The sequence below is a fragment of the Diorhabda sublineata genome, chromosome 7 (genome assembly GCF_026230105.1).
Source record: "Diorhabda sublineata isolate icDioSubl1.1 chromosome 7, icDioSubl1.1, whole genome shotgun sequence".
Taxonomy (NCBI): domain Eukaryota; kingdom Metazoa; phylum Arthropoda; class Insecta; order Coleoptera; family Chrysomelidae; genus Diorhabda; species Diorhabda sublineata.
Window position 1 is genome coordinate 24,972,157 of NC_079480.1, and position 14,935 is coordinate 24,987,091.

Sequence of the window (14,935 nt, forward strand, 5' to 3'; positions counted from 1 at the left end):
AACTCGCATGATACAACAACTGATTGATACTGCTGGATGACTGATGGGTTAGTAAAATCAACTAACACAATGAAGGACCTCTACAATAAATATGAAATATCCTGAAATTCACAAAGCAGAATACATAAACTACAAAAAACTCTTAGACTGACTAATATAAGAAACAAACGAAAATACTACATTAAAAAAATTGATGAAAGTAGCAATCATTCGAAAAACTTGTGGAGCATCATAAAAAATCGTTCGAAACTCGTAAGATACAACAACTGATTGATACTGTTGGAGAAATTGTTGAAAAACATAACGAAGAAAATAGATATCAAAAGGGAGTAGGTAAAAACAAAATGCTGGATGACTGATGGGTTAGTAGAACCTGCTAATACAAAAAAGAACCTCTACATTAAATATAAAAACAGAAATCAAACGGGAGTAGCTAAAATCAAAATGCTGTATGTCTGATGTGTTAGTAGAATCAATTAACACAAAGAAGGACCTCTACATTAAATATAAAACATCCTGAATTGCAGAAAGCAAAATACATACAACAAGCTATTAAGCTGACTAATATAAGAAAAAAAAACGAAAATACCACATAAAAAAAATTGATGAAAGTAGCAACTTGTGGAGCAATATGAAAAATCTTTCGAAATCGGACAATCCAGGAGATGACATTAAGAAACTATTACCAGATGAAAACTATGTCGACCAACACAAGGCAGAAATTTTCAATAATTATTTTTCGGAAATTGGAATTAAATTGACCGGAAAGACCAAACGGACCACTCCCAAAATGAAAGCTACATACTCAATATTTTTCCTCAGACCTACTACACTTACAGAAGTAATAAGTAATATACAAATCCTGAAGAGAATTTTCCGGGTACGATGGTATTATCGCTGAAACTTTTGATATAATTGGGAAGAAATTTGCATATTTCGCCATCATAATAAATTAAATTTATAAATATAACACATGCTCGGATGAGTTAGGACAGACTAACTGACTTTTTGGAAAAATTTGAACTGATATCTAATTAAACATTTCGGATTTCGTGACGGAATATCCACTCAGGTTGCGATTACAAACATCAAAACTCCACAGTACAATAGAAGAGGAAAAGCCCTTCCTGTGTGCATTCCTAGATCTGTCGAAAGCATTTGATACCGTTCATTATTATTGGATAAATTAGAGGACGCAGGAGCGGGAGAAACTACCTGGAAACTATTCAATAGCTTTCGAATGTTAAAAATTACTTATGGTTCTTAGAGCTCTTAAATATTTAGGTATTACATTTAACAGACACTAAGATGTCAGATGGGATTGGCATATTCACAACATAACCAAAAAACTGAGGCGAATGGTACATAAATTTAAGTTTTATAATAAAATCTCGCTTTTTTAAAATATACAGTGTGAGTAAACTTTTACGGAATCCGCCCTACTGGGCCAAGATTTTCCATATTAGGCTGTGCATCACACCAGACTATACAAGCGCAGTTTTTGAAATCCAACAGCTTGCCAAGGACATCAGTATTGCTTCTTGACAATATGTCATCCTGGGGAAGATGAACTTGAAAATAAGGATATAAATGCAATGTTTTAGAGACAATGAAAAGGATTTATCTTTAATGGACCAAGAAGAACATATGGTGAACAAATTGTGTTGCTTACTACGTGGTTCAGTCACGGGCGATATTGGAGCAGGCACCATTTCTAATTCTTGGAAAGTGAAAATCAAGAATCTCCAGGTGGAGAAAATTCACAGAAGGATACTGAAGCCTGATTCAATTGATATAAAAAGTGCCGGGTTGCGCGGACGCAACAGGATGTGAGTGAGTGATTGGCTCAAGATGAACAGTATGAAGTGACAGATGAAGAAATAGTGATTGTGGTGAACGGAAAAGGAGAAGAAGGCGATGAAGATGATATGGTGCTAGAAGACAGTGCACAGAAAGAACGCAAAGCTTTATAAATAGCAGTAAAGTATGCGGAGCAGCTGGACGAAACATCTACGGAGCTTTTGCTTCTGAGGAGACTGCGAGATATAGTCTAAACACTCTTAATGATGTAGTTATTGAATCCAGACTAACCTGGATGGGGTGGTGAGGTCAAAAGTCAACTAAAAAAATTGTTACACACAAATTATTTTTAAAAATGATTTACAAAACGAAATACGACAGAATAACTTTATAAAGAGTGTGGGTGCCTGATCTTAAGCGATTATTTTTCTACAATATCGTTATCATGGTGTACCAAAACAGACATCAATTGAATTTTCTTAAACATGGATATCATACTAGATAAGAATAAAGTCGGTACTGCTATACTTACTTACAACCCAAAGCATACTGAATATGATAATGAAAAACTTACTATTGTAATTTTCTTTCCACAAGTGTAGTGTTGGAGGTTTCATCTAGTTATGAATTCACCCAAAAAATTCTACTCATTCTGCTGAAACTGCATCGATAAAGCCTAGAATATATTCAATCGAATACATTCTTCAGTCAGATGTGTTTTTTTGGTACTCCGACGGTCTCTTCTATCTCTCTAACTTCAATCAAATAGTGGTCTAATACCCTTCCGATGTTATCGCTGATTGTCCTACTTGTTGGCCGTCTTGAACGCTCGTCTTCTTCCACGCCAAAACAGCCACGTTCGAATTCAGCTGCTCCAAATTTTACGGTCGTAAATGAGTTTTCGTACACTTTGTGTCGAACTTGTTTTACAAAAACATATCATTCAGGACATTCCCATTTTCAGAAAGATCTCCACTGATACGATAGTCAAATAGAAACTAATTGTCCAAAATTATATTAAGATAATCACAACGCAACTGCTGACATCTCTTAGTGAAATTCCTTACTGAATGGAGCTTGTAATATCCAATTTTCCTTCATTACAATTTTCCAGAGTTCCTCATTTCCATTTATCTTTTGTAATAATACAAAGTCTTCAATTTTTGTTCGTCCTAATACCAATGAGTTATTGGCAATGAACAATTTTTCCGATTTCACATTGAGCAGCTAAAAAATTGTAGATCATGATTCTTCTAAGTCCTTTCATAGAAATGATACACTGTTTACTCATGTTTTTATTTATATTAATCCTTTTTGTATTGTAGTATTCAAGCGAATTCACAAAATAGTTATAACTGTTGATGTCTTATAGATTTGACCTTAATTTCATGTTAATGGGCGAACTTACCATTAAGAATATTTACTCTTGAAACATCTCTCCTCAAACATTTCATGTTTTGAGCTAAGAACATATTATTGTATTATTCGAGGTCTCAATTCAGTTGTATAGGTTTATGTAATAAATCTCTTTTAACAATTTCAAATATATAGAGCTTACTTTGCAATTTTCTACTAAATAAACAATTGCACAGGTTTCTAAGCATGGCATAAAATTATGTGCTAATCCCATAATCCCCTTTTATGAATATCTGAGGAGTTGGAATCATGTGTTTTGTCATCGATCACTGTAACTCTACATTCCCTTTATAAAAAGAAACCTTTTATTGTTAATTCTCTCGATGCGCCACTCTTTGAGATAATTTTTGATTTTCAGAGAAGGTTCAGATATGGTATTCCGTCCTCATATTAGTATATCTATCTCTATAGTTGTGAAATATTTTGATTTTGCATTGTATGTCAGGTTGAGAGATTTGTCCAAACGAATTATAATTGGTTCTTCCCATTTCCAAATTAACTGAACTGATATCAAAAAAATAACGTGATGTTTTTGTTTTGATATTGTTATATTATAATATATATATATATAAAATTGAATTTCAAACGTGATACATAAAAATTAAAACCAGCAAACAAGTTAAATGCCTCTCTCGCATTTTTAATTTTGATTTAGTCAACGTCATTTCGAGTTCAAATATTTCAACTTCTCATAGTATGAATCAGTATAAGCATCATTTTAAATGATATATTTTTTTTCAATTTTCTTCTCAAATCACGAGAACTAATCAGTTTATTCATGATAATAACGCTTGTGTTTCACGGTGAAGGTGGTAAAAATTGTTGGTTGCTGGGGTGAAAATGTATGCCGACAAGACAGATGGGTAAATATGTTAACTGCCTCATAAAATATCATGCGCGCGTTGAAGCGATGCTACGTTTTGAAAGCCGTGCTTCTCCTTATTATGTAATATACCATCATAAAATTTTTAGCTTCGCTGAAAACATAGGATCTTCTATATATTTGCATATTTTCTAATTGTTTATTAGCAGGTCATAAAAGATATACCAACAACAATTTTTCTCATTTCAAAACAAGAGCTATGAAATATTGATCGAATTTGACCCGGACTGGTGCATATTAACTGCACGTATGAAATTATTTGCCTAACTAAAAGATTTTTCTTATTAATATTTCAGTAACAAAGACACATCAATAAACAAGCTATTTGATTGATTGATCGATTTCATTTGGTTTATGATCCAGAAACACTATTGGACGCGTCTGAAGGACGTTGTCTGATGATAGTTTTAATATTACATCGTGCTGTGTGCCTGGTCGTGATGATTTGAATATAAACATTCGGAGTAAAATTGATGGGCAGATACCAGATAAATGAAGTAGTCAAGTGTCCAACTGAACTTCTGAATTCATCAGATTTGCAAGGATAACCACCACATAATTTGCAGTTCAAGGTTGGCTCGCTGATGATTCACCAGTCGATAAAAAAATAATTGTAACACGTAAGGATTTTTTGTTACATTTATGGAACCATATTCATTGGTAAAATATTTAATATTTATTAAAAAAATAATTTTACGTTTTTTAAATCGTATATATTGAGACACATCTATTAAAAACGAAAACTTTGAATAAAAATACACTCTAAATATCAATTAGCTCGATTTTTTCTTTTTATGAGGGGTTGCCCTTGTCCTTGATACCGAATTTCCATTGTTCTAATTGTTCTAATATCTTGGCGGAACCTATCACTATGCTCATCACTGATAGCTCCCAAATTATCGGGAAAAAATCTCAGATGGCAATGGAGGAAATGAATGTTCAATGACATTAGCACCAAGGGATTTATAGGCGTCTAGAAGTTCATCAACCAACTGTTTGTACTTTGGATCTATATCGTTGCCTAAAAATCTCCTCACTACACTAACAAATGCCTTCCATGCCGTAAGTTTTTTTCCCATTCATCAACTGCACCAATGATATGCTACAACTAACACAACAGGTGTATGGGCCCACTGCTTGTCTTGGTCTCCAATTAAAGTACCAAAATATTTGAAATTGGCTTTTTTCACATTTTCGGAAAATGGCCTGGCTTGATATTTCAACATAAATTCTCCACAAATATAGCAAAATTTATTAAAAGTGTCGCACTGCGGCGCGTTTGACTCGACATTTTCGTCTTTAAAATCACTTTTTGCATTATAAACAGAGAACTACTTACCACGAAACTCAACAGAATACTAATTTTTAATGTTATTTTTATGTTTTTCATTCTGAATAATACAGTTCAGGTATTTTTTCGGCCATAAACAAACAGGGATAATTAAGCTATTGAAAAATGATACGTGTTAGGGCTTAATAAATATTTTTTCTGTTAGTGGACGGGTATCCATTTTAAAAATAAAGATCTCGCTTGTGTTACGAAAATCTTGTCGGCCAGTGATAATTATTTCACGAAATCTGAATAAACCAAAACGGTACAACGGAACAAGACTCGCTGTTGAACAATTATGAAGATTTAATTTAGTTATAAAAAAGTTCAAAGGCAAAGATGTGGTTATTTCAAGAAAACCACTATTGCCAACTGATTTTCTCCCCGAATTCAACCGTGTTCAGTTTCTACTACTCCTTGGCCAATCGTCAGAATGAACCTTGTTTTGCCATTTTTTCCGCTTGGGCAATTGTACGATGCGTGCGAGTCGGCAAACCATTGACCCTATATGTCTTTTCTCCAAAAGGTAAAACCAAAAATATTGTACACTTATATTAATCGGAATGAATTTTCAACTGTGTAAATTTACTCGACATTTGTTGCCATGTTTACCATTATTAAAATTTTTGTTATGTCATACTTATTAACCTTTTTCGTCCAGCTGACTTGAGTGAATCCTTACCATCCAAACCCATTTGTTCATTACAAAGTATGCTTGAGAATTATAGTGGAGTATCTTCATTTCTTCTTCTTAGCGTGCCGTATGAAGTCCCTTTGACGTTAGCGATCAGCATGGCAAAATTCTCTCTATCTTGAGCTAGTCTAAATACTTATTCTGCTTCTCCTCTTCAACCAAGAGACTTGTTTCATTCCAATTCCTCAAGGACCTTCAACTTTACCCATCATAATCAACCAGAGGATAATAAACCGGCTACCACGAGTTATGTGTCCCAAATAAGCTATTGTCCTGCATTTAATGTTATCCACCAAATCACGAACCGCATTTGGTCTGTTAAGGACTGCATCGTTTGTTTGCATAGCTGTTCACGGTATCTTGAGCATGATCTGAAGACTACTGAAGCGTCCATCACTCACTAATACTAAAAAATTTCTTTTTACCGTTGTATCTATCGATTTCGAAGAGTTTGAGTTGGTTAAAAACTGTATTTTTTGGGCATGAGGAAAAATGTGCTTAGTGATCTACAATGAAACAAAAAAGGTAAAACAATGAGGTCTTCCGATGTTATTACCAAACAGAGCTACAGAATGAAAATATATGAACAAATGTTACTGGTTCCTGTACTGGAAGGATCAAAACAACTTCTCCAGACCTGTTATATCATAGATCAAGATATAAGTGAATAACTTTTAGAAGATTCCATGTAATACTAATGATGAAACACTAGACAATAGATAATTGACTAGGAGAAAATATTTGTTAGTAACTAATTAATACTTTTCAATAAATTTTATCAATTTTCTTAACATGGAGTGAAATAAATTCCAACAAATATTTCCATCCAAATTCATGTTATTGTTATGGCTTCTCATAACTCTTCTTGATTTCGAGGACGGAAATTCTTTTTGTAATTACGATACTTATAATAAAGTGCAAATAGCACTCTGGATTGCTTACAATCATTTTAAACCAATGCTTTTTAAGTACCTGAACAGTTTTTCATATCCGAAACTTTATTCGTCCACATGCCGTAGTACGGAATCCTGGAAAGTTTGTTGCATATGAAACACTAGTAGCCAATTCAAAGCCATGCTCTCTTAAAAAATTAATCAATGCAACATCTTGTGTGTTATTTGAAATTCACTTCCCTTCCGACCTAACATCTCGGTGCAAGGTCCCATCTTTTTTTCATCGCTTCTTAACTGGCTAAAGTATTCGCATTAAGACTTAGGTGAGTTGCCAGTCTTCCCATAGATCAGCCATCTATCAATATTGCAATTATTACAGCTTTACGAATTTCACTTACCTGAGGAGGTATTTAGTACATTCTTACTTCAACTGAACCCAAATAATTGAATTATCTGTCACTGACAACGATAGTGACACAATTAGTCATGAAATATTTCAATTCATTGACAATTGAATGTATTCCAATATTTGTCAATGGACAAATTACGAGGGCTGTTTTTTTTTCGACCTCCGATCGCTCCATGCAGACGCTACACGGGCAGAAGAAAGCGAATATGTGCTGAAGGCTACTGCGAAGCTTTAGCTCTACACACTCTGCCATTGTTGACATTCAGCCGTCAGTCGGCGTTGTGCTACAGCTCCCACCAAATATGATTCGTGATGGTTAAAGAAAACCGCAGATTCACAATTACTGCTTTGTCTATGGAATTTTTAGAAGTTTGAAGGTCTGTTTTGTACTGTGTACTAATCTTTTGATAATACAATTATTGTTTTATATGAACTTGTCTTTTATTTACAGCCTATCAGAAGTTGAAAAAGATAACGGCTTCCGTAATAAAATGAATATATATTTTTTCAATATATGGTCCCATTGAAAACAGAAGTTATAATCAATTTTTTTAATATTGTCGTAAAACAAAGTCTTTTTTGAATTCAGAAAATAAAGTGGAGCTAAGTTCGCCAGTACAGCTAGTTGAAATATTAATTTCAATATTAATTGTTCTAAATAAATGAAATTCTCATTGATAATTCCTCTTCCTTATTTCTTTGAATAATACATTTATATCAATTTAGCTCGCAGTAAATCAGAATTCACTTCATTTTAAAACGAACATCTACTGCATATTTCTGACCAATTATTTATTCATTCGAACGTAGTAAATCTCAAAAATATTCAATTTTTTTTTAATCGTGAGATGTCTAATCTGCGGATGACAAATCGGGCAAGTTAATCAAATATGCATGTTACATTTGATTCGATGGCATCGCCCATCAATATCCATTACTGTGAAGTGGACTATATGCATGTTTGTGTAATTCGCATGAGGTTTGGTCTTTTTAATGCGAGTTTCACACTGAAATGGACTTTGTGCGTGTTAGACAGCAGTCACTGTGGGAAAAAGACTGTTGGTCTATTCCTATTTGGAATAAAAAAAATAGAGTACACGACATAGTTTATGGAATAAGTAAATGGAATGGATTGAAACTTTAATGGTTTTTGAAATGTACTGTGGTGTATAAATGAACTTCTCTATCCCTAGAATGCCTTCTACGTATCCATATATCAGTTCATTTGATGCTCGATCAACAGATCTGTCTATCATTTGTGATTCTATATTTATTATAGAAATAGTTGTGAATCACTTACTATTTTATGATTGAATACATGACTTAAAGCGATTCTAAAGAGTAGTTATATAATTGGAAAATAGGTTTAATGGATGGGAATAAAGATAATACCATTGAAACACACGGTTTAACAAAAAAATATTGATTTTTTTTTTATTAGAACATGCCGTTTCCTCGTCTTAAAATTAACCTCATATTCAGGTTTTTTCTACATTTACCCAGTACAATGTCTAATGTGACCAAAAATCACCAGATATTGATCCATCTATTGTATTTTCGAACTTAATTTCTTGATCAGCAATGACGTTAACTATATAATACATTTTCTTCAAATGGCAATTCAAGGTAGTCCTTAACTGAAATCGAGAATACCCATGATATGCTATTGCTGTATCAATTGATGTTATTCCATGACCATAGAAGTAATTGAGCAGATGTTAATTACTTTCAAGGCCGGTTTAGAGATGTGTAAAGAGAAAACAGTTGGAGTACCATGATAATAGGAAACTATAGTTGGCCACTTCACTTTTCCGCGAATTTATGAGAAAATCTGCACGGAAAACTTCAAAGCAAAAAGATAGATAAATTATAGACAAATAAAGAGGTTTTTACTATAAAATTGTAACGTTTTTCATATTTATTTACACTTGGGGTGTATTATTTACACGTGGGGTGAATTAAGAAACACTGTCTTTTGGAAATTTCTGCGATTACTTTTACTAATTCGTTCTTCTCACTACAACTATTTACTTAAAACTAACTTACTGCGCTACATAAACTTATTTATATACCACAAATAGAATTCAACAATGTTCTAGAACAAAAAGAAGCACAAGAAATAAATAAACTCTCCTAAAAATTATGTAACGAGTTTCAATGTGGTCGTACGTCGGTTTTCATAGGGTACCTCCAAGTGTCTCGGACACGACTACCACAGAGGATAATGTAGAAAAAATCCACAATCTCGTTGCTGTTACAATAGATAATTGAAAATATCGTGTGGGCTATATTTACATGAATTTTTGACCATGCGGAAGCTGTGGGTGCTTCAGACTACAAGTGTGAACATAATATTACTTAAGCGTCGTTTCGCAACGGTTAATGAATTTATTGGATTTAGTGGAACAGTGAAAACTGTGAACTTCACCTGACGAACGTTGTCCAAAGAATGCGCAGACTCTTCTATGGCCAGGTAAGCTGCCAGCCACATTTTGTGGTATTCACAAGACGTAATTTATAACGACTCCCCCGACCACAAATTTGGGAAAATCACTCGCCGGGCAAAAATTTCAATCGAGGGTGGGTTGAAGAAGTTGGCGCATCACTGGGCAAAGTGTTACAACTCCTAAACACATAAGTTTGAGAGAAAAATGAAGTATCGTAGGGAAACACACAAATAAAGCCAGATATGACGAGTTCTGTCCTAAGAAGTCTTTTTTGAATGATTATTTAGAGCCTTTTTCATTTCTGGTATGATGTGGGGTTTATGTAAAGTATTTGATTAAGAAATTTACATTTTTTAGAATTACGATCTAGGTATTATGAGTCCTAGTACGAACTAAGGAATAAGTGAACGCATCAAATTCAAAAAATGAATGTATTTTCCAACAAAATTTCGCTGCTTATCATACGGATAAAGAAAATTGAAAATTGGATATGAGAAAACAATATTCTTGCTTTGAAATGGACGTGCATATCCTTATCTTTTCTCGAGTTAAATTTGTGGCATAAAAGCTCAGATGAAGTCTTGTAAAAACAGTTCTAAAATTTCGAATCTATCTCAAAGGAATTTGTAACTTTTTTACACCACATTTCACACCAATCTTTAGTTGGTACTACACCAAATAAAAGGCCATGCAGAACAGCGGTTATTTTTTTTTTTTTTTCACAGGCTTCGTGTGTATTTTCTCCCTTTCGATATTTCCATTATAAAATATTTTCTCGTAGACTGCGAGTGTAGCTCACAAATCGTATATTACATAGTTCAAAATGGATGTTCTTGAAGTATTATTGATCAAAGTGTATATATACATTACTAATTGAATGCATTGTGTACGAACAGCTGTCAATTATTCAAGAACAACTAGCTAAATACGCACAGAGGAATTATTACATTGGGATCATTATATAATCCATCACATAATTAGGCCACTGTCAAGCCTGATGTACTTCATAATCCAAAAGATTAATTTTCTAAGCAATTAAGTTACATATGGAATGAATAAATAATCTTCAATGATTTCAAAGTAGCTTCAGCTCAAGAAGTTGATTATCATTATCATTCTTTAGATTCAAGAGAATGCAGAAAATATTCTTGAAACATATTAATTATTCAATTCAAAATGAAAGTATAGACAGGTTCGATCAGTTGAGTAAAAAGCTCTCAAAACGCTCAAAAAACTTACATTCGCCCTTTACATTCATTGCACCAATTGAACTCGATAATGTCTCAAGAAACAAGCATGAATGTAGGACTAAGTGACATTGCACGTTTTTAGGTTTTTCACAGAGATCATTGGTTGAAGTGTTTGGAAACAGAGTTCCAACAGCATCTGCTACAAGTTGGAATTTTAAAATTAGAATGGTTAAAACCGCATATAGAAACTGGGAATCCCTTTATATCGTGTATAAGTAAAGTACAATCTGATCCTCATCATATGATTATTGTATCATACCATTCTCACTTTTTCATCATGTATTTTCTATCGTATAATGCCTCATATAAATATTCCATATCTGAATATTTCATTTCACTTAATTCCGTAATTCGAACACCTAGCAAATATTTTTAGTATTTTTTTAATATTTTTATTGGAAATTTCTATCACGTTAAACTGTGCCAGAAGCAAATATGCTAGATAGAGAAAAAAATAGAACTAGAATGAAAGGTAGACATGAAAAAATACTCCTTAACCCAGACAACCTATAACAGCAGAATATGTAATTGGAGCAATGAATGAAAATACAAAAGAATATAAAATTTATACCGATAGTACAGTATTCAACACAGTTATTAGAAGGCAGATACAGCTTCATACGAAATAAATTTCACGAACGATAAGTATCCGAAAGAACTTTAAGAGAATCAAGAGATTCACCTTTGATTCATGGATTTTCAGTGGGCTTTCGATAAGATGAGAATGTGTTGTTTGGATGTTATAGAAAATAAAGAATTGAACGACGTTGAATGGAATTAGGAGACAATATGGGAAGATGACGATGCTATAAGAACAAAACAGGAAATATCAAAAACATATTCAGCACTGTTCCTCTCGGTTGATTTTGATGAAAGTATAGAAGAAACAAGAACCAAATAACAAGAGATCGTACTAACAAAATTCAAGGAATATGAAATGCAAGCTATGAGAACACCAGTTTGATGAGAAGAAAACAAAGAAAACAAAGATAAGCACCAACAAATAAGTATGTGATATATGACGGGATAGAACAAAACTGAAATAGGTGTAAAACTTCAAATTCTAGGGTCAAGAATAACGGAAAAACATGTATAACAAAACAAAGACAATTAAATAGGATGCAGAGCATGAAGATGGGATATCTATGGAACATAAAGGGTGAAATGATATTGAAATCAATACATACAAAATTTATTAAGAAACAAAATCAAGTGAAATAGAAGAAACGCAGTTACAAGGATAGTAAAGGACAGAATGCCAATATCAACAAGAAAGAAAAAGGAAGGAAAACCAAGATAAGCGTGCAATAAGATATCAGCAGCATAAAGAAAGATCCCATGGAATATGAAAGATGGAAAGTAATGGATAGATACGAATATAGAAGAAGTGATACGGCATTGTACATACACGTTTTACGTCCGCAAGGGTGGAAAGTTTTAGGTCCAATCCAGTCCGAAATAAGTTATTTCTAGACTGATGAATTCTACTAGGAAAACGGAACTATAACATCACGATGATTGGAATTGAGTGTGAAGAAACATACATTCCAATGTGTATGTACCAATATTATGATTAGAGAAGGTTTAATTCTCATCATGGATAGAGCTAAAAACCGTTCAAACCGGCTTATAAATTCTTTTAGGAGTGGAGAGGAAGTAACAACATAGATCATGATTTATGAAAAGAAAATGGCTAGTATGGTTACTTAGTTGAATATTTGTACAGAAACACGCTTCTCATTCAGTTGCTTTTTATTTATAAGCAGAAGCATTTTGAATAGACACTTAGAGAGATTAAGGGAGGTTAGTAGAGGTATGATGAAGGAACAACTTTCTTCAGTAGCTCACACAAGTTTGAGCTTCACACAAAGTTCCTTGACAACTAGAAAGAAATTTTGTGGTGAGGAGAAAGTTCAATTGAACCAATAATTTGTTCGAAGAGAGACCAATTTACTGACAAAAATCCCTCACTTGTATGGTACGAATGTAGTTATGATTATTTTCTAGTTTATTGATCGGGAATTCGTTTACTCGAGGTGAGAAACCGAAAATAAACATGAATATTTGAAAACGCAATTCAAGTTTTGAGCAGAATCAGCATCAGGGTGAAAAGCCGCATAACTAAAGCAAGATTAAAATACATTATATGCAAATTTGAAGGTGATATCAGAGGAGTCAACATAAAAAGGGTTGTCTTGGGAGCACGGCACGTCGGTTGGCGTGCGGGAATGCTATGAGAGGCGCTGAATCATTAACATTCATTGTTAAATACAATATTTGTTCTAGTCGCCTTCGCTTTCAGCTTCAAGCTAATATTTGCCATTAATTTGGCTAAAACGCGGAAATATTTCAAATTTTGTTCGGCCTGAAATTCATACTGTAAAATAAGAGAGAATGTATTACTGTATTTGATATAAGCGAAATTGAATAAATTATCATTCATTGTAAGCAAATATATACTTTATATATAGGTACTATTATAAAATAAGTAAGTAAAAGCAAACGCAAGAGGAGAAACCCATTCGAGTGATTCAAATGGTGCCTTCTGTGTGGAGATGCGTGTGGATATTTATATTGAACCAGGTTCTAATGCTCAGGAAAGACGTTTCTTGGTAGCTGATTCCACAAGCTTGCACTAAATTGACTTCTGAGTTTGTGCAGGCGAACTCGGTGTTCATGAGCCACGTCTGCCTGTTGCGAAGGTCTTGCGAAAACTGCTCGGAATTATGTTAGACAGCTTGTGAGGGCATTAGATGTGGGATTATTTGTAAAACAAAGTCAGATCGGCGACTTTTTTCTATGATCTAAGCTGTTTAACTTTCTGATCGCCTTTGAGTCGAATTTCTCTCTTCTATATTGAGTCGACCACCTTCAGCATATGCTTGCTAGTCGAGCTCCTAATATACGAGAAATATTCTGAAGAGGGACGAATCTAAGCCTTGTAGAAGATTAGAAGGTGTCGCGGGGTATATAGTTTTTTGGTCTTAAAGAGGGCTCGAAGTGTTTGCGAAGCTATCTTAGCTAAATCAGCTTCGTGACTTTGCCGAACATATTTCTTTTACTTACTTATACTTCAACACCAAACAAGCCAATTTGTGGTAATATTTTATGTCCAGGCACTACCAAACCCTGAGCTGCACTGTCAACCTTCTTTGAAAAAACAGTAGCATTGGTCTTTCCTGCATTAAACTTAGATTGCTTCCACCACATTGTAAATATTTCCAACAGTTTTATCTATTTTGAAGAGATTTTAAATAATGTGGAAATGATTTTCGATAGACTACAAAAATACGTATCAAAAAATTGGAGAAACCATCATTCACACTACACCAGATTAATTCCAGTGTGTTTGGTTATGTATAGTTTATAGTTTTTAGAGATAGCGTTCTACTCACTTTACATATTTTGCCACCCCTCCAGAAGCTTTTTAATGCTTTTTTTTAAATTATAACGTAATCATTCGTGCATGAAGGATTCTACCAATTGCTTTCGATTCGCAGTCCACCAAGTAACTCTTTCAATGAACCAAATAAATAACAGTCGCATGGTGACAAATCGGGACTATAATGAGGGTGTTCCAGTGTTTCTCAACCCAATTCGTTAAGGTTTCCATCGTAATCAGAGCTGTATGCGGCCTGGGGTGGTCCTGCAGGGATATCGTACTACGGATTGGAATATTTTCAGATTACTATAATACTGTGCGTTCACAGTTCGTTGGTCAGTGAAAAAAACAAACGCAACTACTCCTTTCATGGTCAAAAACACGGTACACAACACCTTATACAGCGCTGACGTTGTTATCGTGTTACCATT

At 33.8% G+C, this 14,935-nt stretch overlaps 1 protein-coding gene across 8 annotated transcripts in view; it reads left to right on the plus strand.

Annotated features, from left to right (window-relative positions):
• LOC130446940 (teneurin-a) overlaps positions 1–14,935 on the plus strand; it is a 556,419-nt gene that overhangs the window by 259,234 nt on the left and 282,250 nt on the right. For 3 of the 8 annotated variants that reach the window (XM_056783488.1, XM_056783484.1, XM_056783487.1), the window contains exon 2: positions 4,396–4,719. The exons of 4 other annotated variants lie outside the window; for them this stretch is intronic. The gene's annotated coding sequence lies outside the window, so the exon portion shown is untranslated. Of the gene's footprint in view, positions 1–4,395; positions 4,760–14,935 lie in introns of all 8 variants that reach the window. One more of the 8 variants, XM_056783489.1, reaches the window with a different exon arrangement.